Source organism: Heteronotia binoei, chromosome 13, assembly GCF_032191835.1.
Source record: "Heteronotia binoei isolate CCM8104 ecotype False Entrance Well chromosome 13, APGP_CSIRO_Hbin_v1, whole genome shotgun sequence".
Taxonomy (NCBI): domain Eukaryota; kingdom Metazoa; phylum Chordata; class Lepidosauria; order Squamata; family Gekkonidae; genus Heteronotia; species Heteronotia binoei.
In genome coordinates, this window is record NC_083235.1 from 32,626,167 (window position 1) to 32,637,129 (window position 10,963).

Here is a 10,963-nt window from a genome sequence, read left to right on the forward strand (position 1 = left end):
TTTCAAATATATAAAATATGATTATATTATATGGTCATTATCACAGTTATACAACATTATAACAATACAAAAGATATTGGTCAATTGCACATAAAGTAACCTATTCTCAAACAACCAAAGTTGGAAAAGTGAAAGTCCAAGCAAAGCTGTGAAGTAGCTCATGAAGTGGAGGGTCCGTTCCAAGAAGAAAGGAAAATATATGTGTACAGCTAGGTTTCTGGATGAAGTCCAACGTTTCAGGATCAAGCCATTCTTCAGGAAATAAATTCTACAAAATAAGCAAAGCGTAACCCATTTATACCATTTAAAGTGCAACAAACAATGATGTAAGGAACACACATGCACACACTCAGCTCTCCATGGAAAAGACTTAGATTATCGAAAGGGGCCATTTTGTAGAAAAAAGAGGTGCTGGAGTTCATTAGCACAACTCATTTGCATATGCCACACACACCTGACATCACTGGAAGGTGTGCTAAATTATATCAGCTCAGTATTTACCTTAAAATGCTTTTTGAACTATAACTGTCATAATAAAACCGTATTCCCATCATACTTTTAAAATTACTTTCTCCTATGTGGCTACAGTGGCATGATGAAGATTTCCATCTGTCTGCTTTATATGCTTGGGTTATTTTCCCATTTGTTGTGAGGTCCCAATTACACAACTCAAACTGACAATGTTCACAGCATCTTCAGATTTTGGGTTATATCTCTCTTATTCACATACATATGTGAAATTCCTGGATATTTGGGGGTGAAGCCTAGGAAGGACAGAATTTGGGAGGGGAGGTACCTCCTCAGAATATAATGCCATAGAATACCCCCAGCTTCACCCTCCAGGGGAACTGATCTCTGTAGTCTGGAGCTTAGCTGTAATTCCAGGAGATCTCCAGATGCCATCTGGAGGCTGGCAGCCATGGCTGGGGAAGCTGAGCCTGGGTCTTCCAGATCATAGAATCATAGAGTTGGAAAGGACCTCCAGGGTCATCTAGTCCACCCCCTGCACAATTCAGAAAATTGACAAATACCTCCCCTTAAATTCACAGGATCTTTGCTGTCAGATGGCCATCTAGCCTCTGTTCAAAAACCTCCAAGGAAGAAGAGCCCGTTACCTCCTGAGGAAGCCTGTTCCACTGCACTGAGGAACCACTCTTAACAGTCTGGAAGTTCTTCCTAATGTTCAGCCGGAAACTCTTGATTTAATTTCAACCCATTGGTTCTGGTCCTACCTTCTGGGGCCAGAGAAAACAATGCCACACCTATGACAGCCCATCAAGTACTTGAAGATGATGATAATATCACCTCTCAGTCACCTCTCCAGGCTACACAGGCCCAGCTCCTTCAACCTTTCTTCACAGGAGAGATCCTGCTCTGGTGCTCTATCCATTACGCTCCTCTGCTATAAACAAATGACAGCCATTCATTCTTATGGGGAAGAGGTAAAGCATGGCGCTTGGGGAACACTGCAGTGATAAGGATGAAACCTGCACCCTGCCAGCCCTGATACTAAGCATCTAGCCACCTCTTACAGGGAGAAGCTAGGGCAGAGGTGTCAAACATGTGGTCTGCAGGCTGAATCAGGCCCCTGGAGGGCTCCTATCAGGCCCCCAAGCAACTGGCTGTCATTTACTTCCTTTTCCCTCTTTCTTGCTTCCTTCTGAATAGCAGCTTGCTTTGCAAGGCTTGCTCAATTGCACAGGAGCTACAGAGCAAAACCTCTATTTTCTCCATTGGCTGAGGCTCCTCCCTTGGGGATAGGGTTGCCAAGTCCAATTCAAGAAATATCTGGGGACTTTGGGGGTGGAGCCAGGAGGCTTTGGGGTGGAGCCAGAAGACATTGGGGTGGAGCCACGATCAAGGCTGTGACAAGCGTAATTGAACTCCAAAGGGAGTTCTGGCCATCACATTTACAGGGACGGCGCACCTTTTCAATTCCTTCCTTCCACAGGAAATAATGAAGGATAGGGGCACCTTCTTTTGGGGCACATAGAATTGGACCCCCTGGTCCAATCTTTTTGAAACTTGGTGGATATTTTGGGGAGAGGCACTAAAACAGCTCCCCCAGAGCCCCAGATACTCACAGATCAATTCTCCATGATTTTCTATGGGAATAAATCTCCATGGGGAATAACAAGAGTTCCCAGCAGACATTTCCCTCCCCTCCCCCCGCTTTCTGATGACCCTGAAGCGGGGGGAGGGTCTCCAAACCGGGGGATCCCCTTCCCCCACCAGGGGATTGGCAACCCTACTTGGGGAGGAAGGCAGGGGAGGCAGAGCTAGTTTTTCCAGGCTCTCTCAACCACACAGCAGAGCTACTGAGCGAAGCCTCTCTTCCTTTTATTGGCTGAGGCTCCTCCCCCCTCCCCCAGTCCCCTGGGGAAGGAAGGAAAGAGCCAGCGCTTCCTTTGCCCAGTTCCCTGGATCCCATGGGAGAGATACAAAGAAAGCACCTTTAAGACCAATGAGTGCTAACATTTTAAGCATGCTTTAAGTTTTATAAAATATATATTTAATTGTTTTTGTCTGTGTATAAAGTTTATATCTCTGCTACCTAATCTTAAATAGGCACATACATGGCCCGGCCCGACATGGCATGGCCCAACAAGGTCTTATTTATGTCAGATCTGGCCCTCATGAGTTCGACACCCGTAGGGAACTGGAATGTGCACACAACAAGTCTTAGTGCCTAAACACTGCAACTTCGTGTAGTGGTTAAGAGTGCGGACTCTAATCTAGGAGATCCCCCACTCCTCCACATGCAGTTGGTGGGTGACCTTAGGCAGGCCACGGTTCTCTCAGAGCTCTCTCAACCCCGCCTATTTCACAGAATGAGGAGAGGAAGGGAAGGAAACTAAGCTGCTCTGAGACTCTGAGTGAAGGGTGGAACATAAATCTAATCTCCTCCTCCTCCCCCCACCCCTGCCTTGGAAATTCACATATTTCCTCCACATTACAAGAGGCATTCTGCTCATCATGAATAAATATAAGCAGTTTCTTTTATTTTTTAAAAAAGGGGAAATCAACTGCAGAAGACATCTGAATCTAGTTAGTTGTGTTTCCTAGAGAAAAACATTGAGGGTTTTTTGTGGGGGGAAGTACACACACACACACAAATGCTTTCAGCTCTCCAGCTTCTGGGCAGCAGAGGCAGGAAAGACCAATGTTACCATTGTTGTTTTAGTAGTGCCAAAATCGCAGGAAACTTCCTGTTCCAGCAGAACAGATTTCTAGTATACTGGCTGTAAGAAAAACACACAAACACCAAATCAGCCTGAAAGCAGCTTTCAGTTTTTAACCAGGCCCTTCACCAAAAGATAACTGCTTAACCTTCCGCAGCTGGAAATGTGATTTCTTTAGTGTCATTTAAAAGCACAAACTAATCTTCCTGTGCTCTGGGTCCAAGGCAAGCAGAAAAAAGGAAGGTCTATCTACTTATTTTACAATGGGGGGTGGTGGTCAGTCACTCTTTAGCTAGGGTTGCCAACCTCCAGGTGGCACCTGGAGATCCCCCTCTATTACAGGTGAACTCCAGATGACCCATAGCCAGAAAATGTAGCTTCAGGGTAGGGTTGCCAATTCTCAGTTGGAGGCAGGGGATCCCCTGGTTTGGAGGCCCTCCCCCCACTTCAGAGTCATCAGAAAGCGGGGGGGAGGGGGGAAATGTCTGCTAGCACTCCATTATTTCCTATGGAGACCGATTCCCATAGAGTATAATGCAGAGAGTATAATGCAGAGAGTATTCCCATAGAGTATAATGCAGGGGTGGGGGGGGGTGGGCTCCCTCTGGGAATCCTACCCCCCCAGGGAAAGTGCATGCGCAATACATAGCCTCTCCTCTCCCGGTGTAGTGAACGCCGCGTGGTCACTGTCTGGCTATGCCTGGCAGATGGTCACTGCAATGGCCTCTCCTGCATTACTGCATCCGTAGCAATACCTTCTCGCTGGTCCCCCCCGTTTTCACAGAGTTTGCTACGTCATGGTGCGACTGAAGTGTCCGGCGGTATAACCGGATGGGCAGGCTGGGCCCACCAACCTCGTCAGCCTAAGAGAAGGAAAACTCTAACATCAAACCCGGGCAGATAGAGCTCGTTAATGTAACACCTACCACCTGGAGGACTCACTGCCGGCGTCCTGGCTTACTGGGCCATGGCAGATGACCCCCAGGTGAAAGGGTGGAGCCAGTACCGCGCACACTGCGCTTCACCTAAAAAATTCCTCTGCGCAGGCCTGAAGGGCATATCCACACACACAACTCACAACGCATCAAGTCCTGCAGCGATAGGCAAGGGGCGAAACGGCAGGTGGAAGGTGCCACTGGAAGCCGCAGTCCCGATCCTGCATGTAGGCGGTTCAGGATATTGGTCGCCTGATGCTAACCCGGAGACGAAAGCATCTTTCGGCAGCACCCTGAACGACCAAGCAGCCTTATCTAGGGACAGCACTGCTTGCTCCACACGGAGAGGGGCCTAGAAAAGGTGGCCTAAACAAAGCTCGTCTCCCCCACCCCAGTTGGCTAGCCGCGGTCAACGGGCATCCTTACTTGCGGTCGAAAAATAACAACAAAGAAAAGGCATGCACCTGCCTCACAAAGTGTGCAAAGACTAAAGCTTGCGTGTTGGAACATCAGAACCATGCTTGACACAGTAGGCAGTGGTCGCCCTGAACGACGCTCTGCTCTAGTTGCCCACGAACTTCTCAGGTTGAATATCGACATAGCAGCTCTCAGTGAGGTCCGTTTCCCTGAGGAAGGTAGTCTTCAAGAACACGGTGCTGGCTATACCCTCTACTGGTCGGGTAAGTCAAAGGCTGAGAGCCGCCTTTCTGGCGTTGGCTTCATGGTCAGGAACTCCATTGCCTCCAAACTCGAAAACCTGCCAACAGGTCACTCAGATCGCATCATGTCCATGCGCCTCCCACTTCAAAACAAGCAGCATGCAACACTCTTCAGTGTGTATGCCCCAACCCTTCAAGCAGATCCTGCAGAAAAGAACAAGTTCTATGCTGATCTACGCAACCTCGTACGGAAAACCCCTACAGAGGACAAGGTGATCATCCTTGGCGACTTCAATGCCAGAGTAGGTAAAGACTCGGAAGCCTGGAAAGGAGTACTTGGCAAACACGGCATTGGCAACTGCAATGACAACGGGCGCCTCCTGCTAGAATTCTGCATGGAGCACCAGCTCACCATCACCAACACTATCTTCCAGCAGAAGAACAGTCTGAAGACAACCTGGATGCACCCACGGTCCAAGCATTGGCACCTTATCGACTACATTCTGGTGCGCCAGAGAGACCTTCGAGATGTCTTACACACCCGAGTAATGCCCAGCGCAGAATGTCATACGGATCATCGTCTTGTACGCTGCAATCTCCGTCTTCACTTTAAACCCACACCCAGGAGAGGAGGTATCCCTCGGAGGAAGTTTCAGGTTGGCAGCCTCCAGTCAGCCGAAGTTAAAGCTGCCTTCCAGGCAAAACTCCAGTCAAGAATTGAGGACCTCAGTTGCCCCACAGACCCTTCTCCAGAAGCACTCTGGGAACACCTAAAAACTACCGTCCTGCAGATCTCTGAAGAAGTCCTCGGGTTCTCCACAAGGAAGAACAAGGACTGGTTTGATGAGAACAATCAAGAGATCCAAGAATTACTGGCAAAAAAGAGATCTGCCTACCAAGCACATCTTGCTCAGCCCTCCTGTCCTGGGAAAAAAGCAACCTTTCGCGCTGCATGTAGCAACCTCCAGCGCAAGCTTCGAGACATTCAGAACGAGTGGTGGACCAAGCTTGCAGAGAGAACCCAGCTGTGTGCAGACACTGGTGATTTAAGAGGGTTCTACGAAGCCCTGAAGGCAGTATATGGTCCATCATATCAGGCTCAGAGTCCCTTGCATAGTGCAGACGGCCAAGTGCTCCTCACAGACAAGGCATCCATACTGAACCGGTGGTCAGAGTATTTTCAGGTTCTCTTCAGTGCCAACCGCGTAGTTCAAGATTCAGCAATCCACCTCACCCCACTTCAACCGGTGAAAACAGAGTTGGATGAGATCCCCACCCTAGAAGAGACTGTTAAAGCCATCAAGCAACTGAAAAGTGGCAAGGCAGCAGGAGTTGATGGAATTCCACCAGAGATCTGGAAGCATGGGGGCACAGTACTACATAGCTCACTTCACAAAGTACTTGTCACCTGCTGGGAACAAGGCAAATTACCACAGGACTTTCGCGATGCAATCATCATCACCCTATACAAGAACAAAGGGGAAAAGTCAGACTGCTCCAACTACCGGGGGATAACCCTGCTCTCCATCGCAGGCAAAATCCTTGCCAGAATACTCCTGAACAGACTGGTGCCCACCATTGCAGAAGAACTCCTCCCAGAGAGCCAGTGCGGCTTCAGAGCTAACAGGAGCACCACCGACATGGTATTTGTTCTCAGGCAGCTCCAAGAGAAATGCAGGGAACAGAACAAGGGTCTGTATGTGACTTTTGTCGACCTTACCAAAGCTTTCGATACCGTTAGCAGGAAAGGCCTGTGGCAAATCTTGGAACGTTTAGGATGTCCCCCAAGGTTCCTCAGCATGATCATCCAGCTACACGAAGACCAGCGAGGCCAAGTCAGACACTGCAACGACCTCTCGGAGCCCTTCCCAATAGGCACAGGTGTAAAGCAAGGCTGCGTTCTCGCGCCAACTCTCTTTACGATCTTCTTTAGCATGATGCTTCAAAGAGCCGCAGTAGATCTAGATGAGGACGATGGTGTCTACATCCGCTATCGCACCGATGGCAGCCTGTTCAACCTGAGGCGACTAAAGGCACACTCCAAGACAATGGAAAAACTCATCCGAGAGCTACTGTTTGCTGATGATGCTGCACTCGTCTCCCACTCGGTATCAGCTCTGCAGCATATGACGTCCTGCTTTGCAGAGGCTGCCAAGCTATTCGGCCTAGAAGTTAGTCTGAAGAAGACAGAAGTTCTCCACCAGCCTGCACCCCAGGAAGATTATCACCCTCCCTGCATCACTGTGGGTGAATCAGTTCTGAAGACAGTCCAGCAGTTCAGCTACCTGGGGTGCATCATCTCCTCAGATGCCAAGATCGACAAGGAGATTGACAACAGGCTGGCAAAGGCAAACCGTGCATTTGGCCGACTGCACAAAAGAGTGTGGAGCAACAAGCATCTGAAAAAAGGCACAAAGATCAATGTTTACAAAGCGGTTGTGATGACAACCCTCATCTATGGCTCCGAATCGTGGGTTTTATACCGTCATCACCTGCGACTCCTTGAGCTCTTTCATCAGCGCTGCCTTCGCACCATCCTCAACATCCACTGGAGTGACTTTGTGACCAACACTGAAGTCCTCAAGTGGGCAGAGGTTACCAGCATCGAGGCACTGCTGTTGAAGACGCAGCTGCGCTGGGCAGGGCATATTTCTAGGATGGAAAACCACCGCCTTCCCAAGATTGCCCTGTATGGCGAACTCTCCACCGGCCATCGAAATAGAGGGGCACCAAAGAAGAGGTACAAGGACTCCTTGAAGAAATCCCTTAGCACCTGTCACATCAACCATCACCAGTGGTCTGACCTAGCCTCAGATCGCAAAGCATGGAGGCACACCATCCACCAGGCTGTCTCTTCCTTTGAGAACACACGCATAGCTGGTCTTGAGGACAAAAGGAGATTGAGGAAGAATCGCACTGCTACAGGACCAACCCTAAATCAGACTTTTCCCTGCAGCCGCTGTGGCCGGACCTGCCTGTCCCACATTGGTCTTGTCAGCCACCAGCGAGCCTGCAGCAAACGTGGACTATTGCACCCTTCTTAAATCTTCGTTCGCGAAGCCAAGCCGAGAGAGAGATAATGCAGAAGAGATCTGTGGGTTTCTGGGGCTCTAGGGAGGCTATTTTTTGAGGTAGAGACACAAAATTTTCAGCATAGCAGTTGGTGCCTCTCCTAAAAACACTCCCCAAGTTTTTAAAAAGATTGGACCAGGGCATCCAATTCTATGAGCCCCAAAAGAAGATGCCCCTATTTTTCATTATTTCAAATGGTGAGAAGGCATTTAAAGAATGTGTGGTCCCTTTAAATGTGATTGCAAGAACTCCCTTCAAAGTTCAGTCCTGCTTGTCACATCTTTGCTCCCAGCTCCAACCCCAAAGTCCCCAGATATTTCTTGAGTCAGACTTGGCAACCCTACTTCAAGGGGCTGTGGAATTTTGGTGGGGAGCATTGTGGACAGCCAGCAAGTCAGCTCTTGAAGACCTCTCCAAGAGATGAAGAGGAGGAAACCAGGGGAGGGCAGTGACCAGGTTCCCCTGCAGAAAATGGCTGCTTTGGAGAGTGGACTCTGGCATTGTACCTTGCTGATATCCCTCCCCTCTCCAAACCCCACTGTCTTCAGCTCCATCCCCCAAACCTCCAGATATTTCTCAATCCAGAGCTGGCAACACCAGCTGTAGCAGTTACTGTGGAACTGACCTGTGTCAGAATGACAGAGAGACTGTTATTCATGTATTATTTTTGCTAAAGTCTGAGAGAATGTGTTATTTAGCTAGCTTATGAGGGGTTTTGTTGCTGTTGTTGCTTGGCGTTTCCCCCCATCACTTCAGTTTAGTTCTAGCACGAGGGCCTAACTATACTTTTCACAACTTGTTACAGCTCTGTGCATACCTTTGAAGTGGTTTCCCACAAAGTAGTAATATTCTGGAGTTTGTTTTCTACTCAGACTCATTGAGCTCACTATGCCACGCCTCTTGCCTTTCATGGGGTGCCAAATGCTCTCTATGTATAGGATTGTCAAGTCCTTCCTGACAACCAGTGGGGAACGGAAAGAGACTTACCTGGAGAAAGAGAAAGGCCCTTGTCACCAGCATCACACAGGAAATGACAATGTCCAGGCAATGGTCTAGTATTTGAAGGCAGTGATTACTTACTGGAGATATTGCTACTGGGGAGAAAGCAGCCCAAGAAAGAACAAATTAGTAACAAATAATGAAATGAAAACTTGCTTTTTAAAAATAAATAAATAAATGAAACAACAGTTTAAAAAAAATTGGACACCCAATCAATACACCCTCTAAACTGTGGACTTGCGTACAAAAATTCTACTTTGTGAGCTACCGGCATTAAAGTTGTGAGCTATGGCATAAATTAGTTTGCTCTGGGGCCATCCTTCCTGAGTTAAGACAAAAATGTGTGAGCCAGAGGCTAAAAAATTATGAATTAGCTCACACTAAGTTTACAGGGAACACTGCACCCAGTTTATAATACCAGATTTGTAGAGAATATATGTTCACTTTTAAAATATTGCTGGAGAATACCTGATGTGAAAACAGTGTCATTAATTAAAAGGAAGAGACCAGGCTGGTCAGCAATCCAAGTCTCCTTCCAGCTGAGTACCGTGATTCCTTTTCAGCTGAGCAATGATTCTACTTCCAGCTGAGTGCAGTAATCTTTCAATTCTAGCTGAGACTAATCTTCCCTCAGAGGATGAGATGATTTATTGTACAGGACTATAAGTTACAGCTTCTCTGCATGATTTCTGGTCATTTGAGGTTTTAAAGTGGATAATATTTACAATATGAAAGAGACATTGGTGTGATGGAAAATAGCATAGATTGATTTCTTTGAGACTTTGTAAATATTTCTGCTCCAGTATGAAGCATGCCGTGACAAATAAAAAAACCATGTTGCTTGTTAGGAATTCTTATTTGTTCTATGGATTCTTATTTGTTCTGTGTGATTGGTAATGCTAGCAAGGGTTTAGAGAGTATCTGGGCTGTCATTTGTATTTGTTTCTCTGCATTTTGCATAATGCAATCTATTACGACTGTTAAGTAATTTCATAAAATGGTTAATCTAAATATTTACGTGTGTTGTTTTTGTTTTGTTTTGTTTGTTGTCAAACATGTTAACAGTGTCCTTCCTTGAGCTGGATCGTGTGCATCTGTTCTGCCAATGGAGGTATTTTCCTAGAGAAGTAGCAACTTGCATCAAGGAAGTTTCCTTTCACTAGGGTAAAATGCCTCTGCTAGCACAATGGACCCGTGGAATTAAATCCCATGTTGACTGAGCCTCCAAGGCTGGCAAAGGACCCAATGCCCCTAAATCACCACCCTTCTTATTTTGCACACGGTGTCTAAGAACAGTTTCAAAAATTTTGGGCTCATGTACCCTGTCTCTTCCAGATTAAGGAGACCAGCAGAGGGTTCCTTATTTGTGGCTTCCCAGAATTCTGCATCACACTGGCTAGACCCTGAATACAGCAGGCTGCAGCTCATCTGAGCCAGGTCCTGCAGTCTGGACATCACTTGCGAAGGTAAGTATTCTAGGGTTGCCAGGTTCAACTCAGAAAATATCTGGGGACTTTGGGGGTGAAGCCAGGTAGGGTTGCCAATCCCCAGGTGGGGGCAGGGGATCCCCCAGTTTGGAGGCCCTCTCCCACTTCAGGGTCAAAGTGGGCGGGGGAGAGGAAAATGTCTGCTGAACACTGCATTATTCCCTATGGAAACCGATTCCCATAGGGTATAATAGAGAACTGATACATTGTTCTAACTATCTGGGGCTCTGGGAGGGCAGTTTTTTAGGTAGAGGCACCAAATTTTCTAACTATCTGGAACTCTGGGAGGGCTGTTTTTAGGTAGAGGCACCAAATTTTCAGCATAGCATCTCTCCTCAAACAACCCCCCCCCCAAAGTTTCAAAAAGATTGGACCAGGGGGTCCAAGTTTGTGAGCCACAAAAGAAGGTGCCCCTTTCCTTCATTATTTCCAATGGAGGGAAGGCATTTCAAAGGTGTGCAATCCCTTTAAATAAGATACTCATAACTCTCTTTGGAATTCAATTATGCTTGTCACAACCCTGCTCCTGGCTCCACCCCCAAAGTCCCCAGATATTTCTTGAATTGGACCTGGCAACCCTAGGGCCAGGAGACTTTCCCATTCCCTAAAATACATAAAAATACAGCAGT

General features: G+C 47.5%; 1 long non-coding RNA gene across 1 annotated transcript; it reads right to left on the reverse strand.

Moving 5' to 3' along the window:
* On the reverse strand, nucleotides 1–9,408 carry LOC132581420 (uncharacterized). The gene is made up of 4 exons (XR_009556123.1): nucleotides 9,316–9,408; nucleotides 8,836–8,942; nucleotides 3,171–3,242; nucleotides 1–268 (listed from the first exon to the last, which is right to left on the reverse strand). It is a non-coding gene; the product is annotated as an uncharacterized LOC132581420 (long non-coding RNA).
* Nucleotides 9,409–10,963: the final 1,555 nt, after the last annotated feature.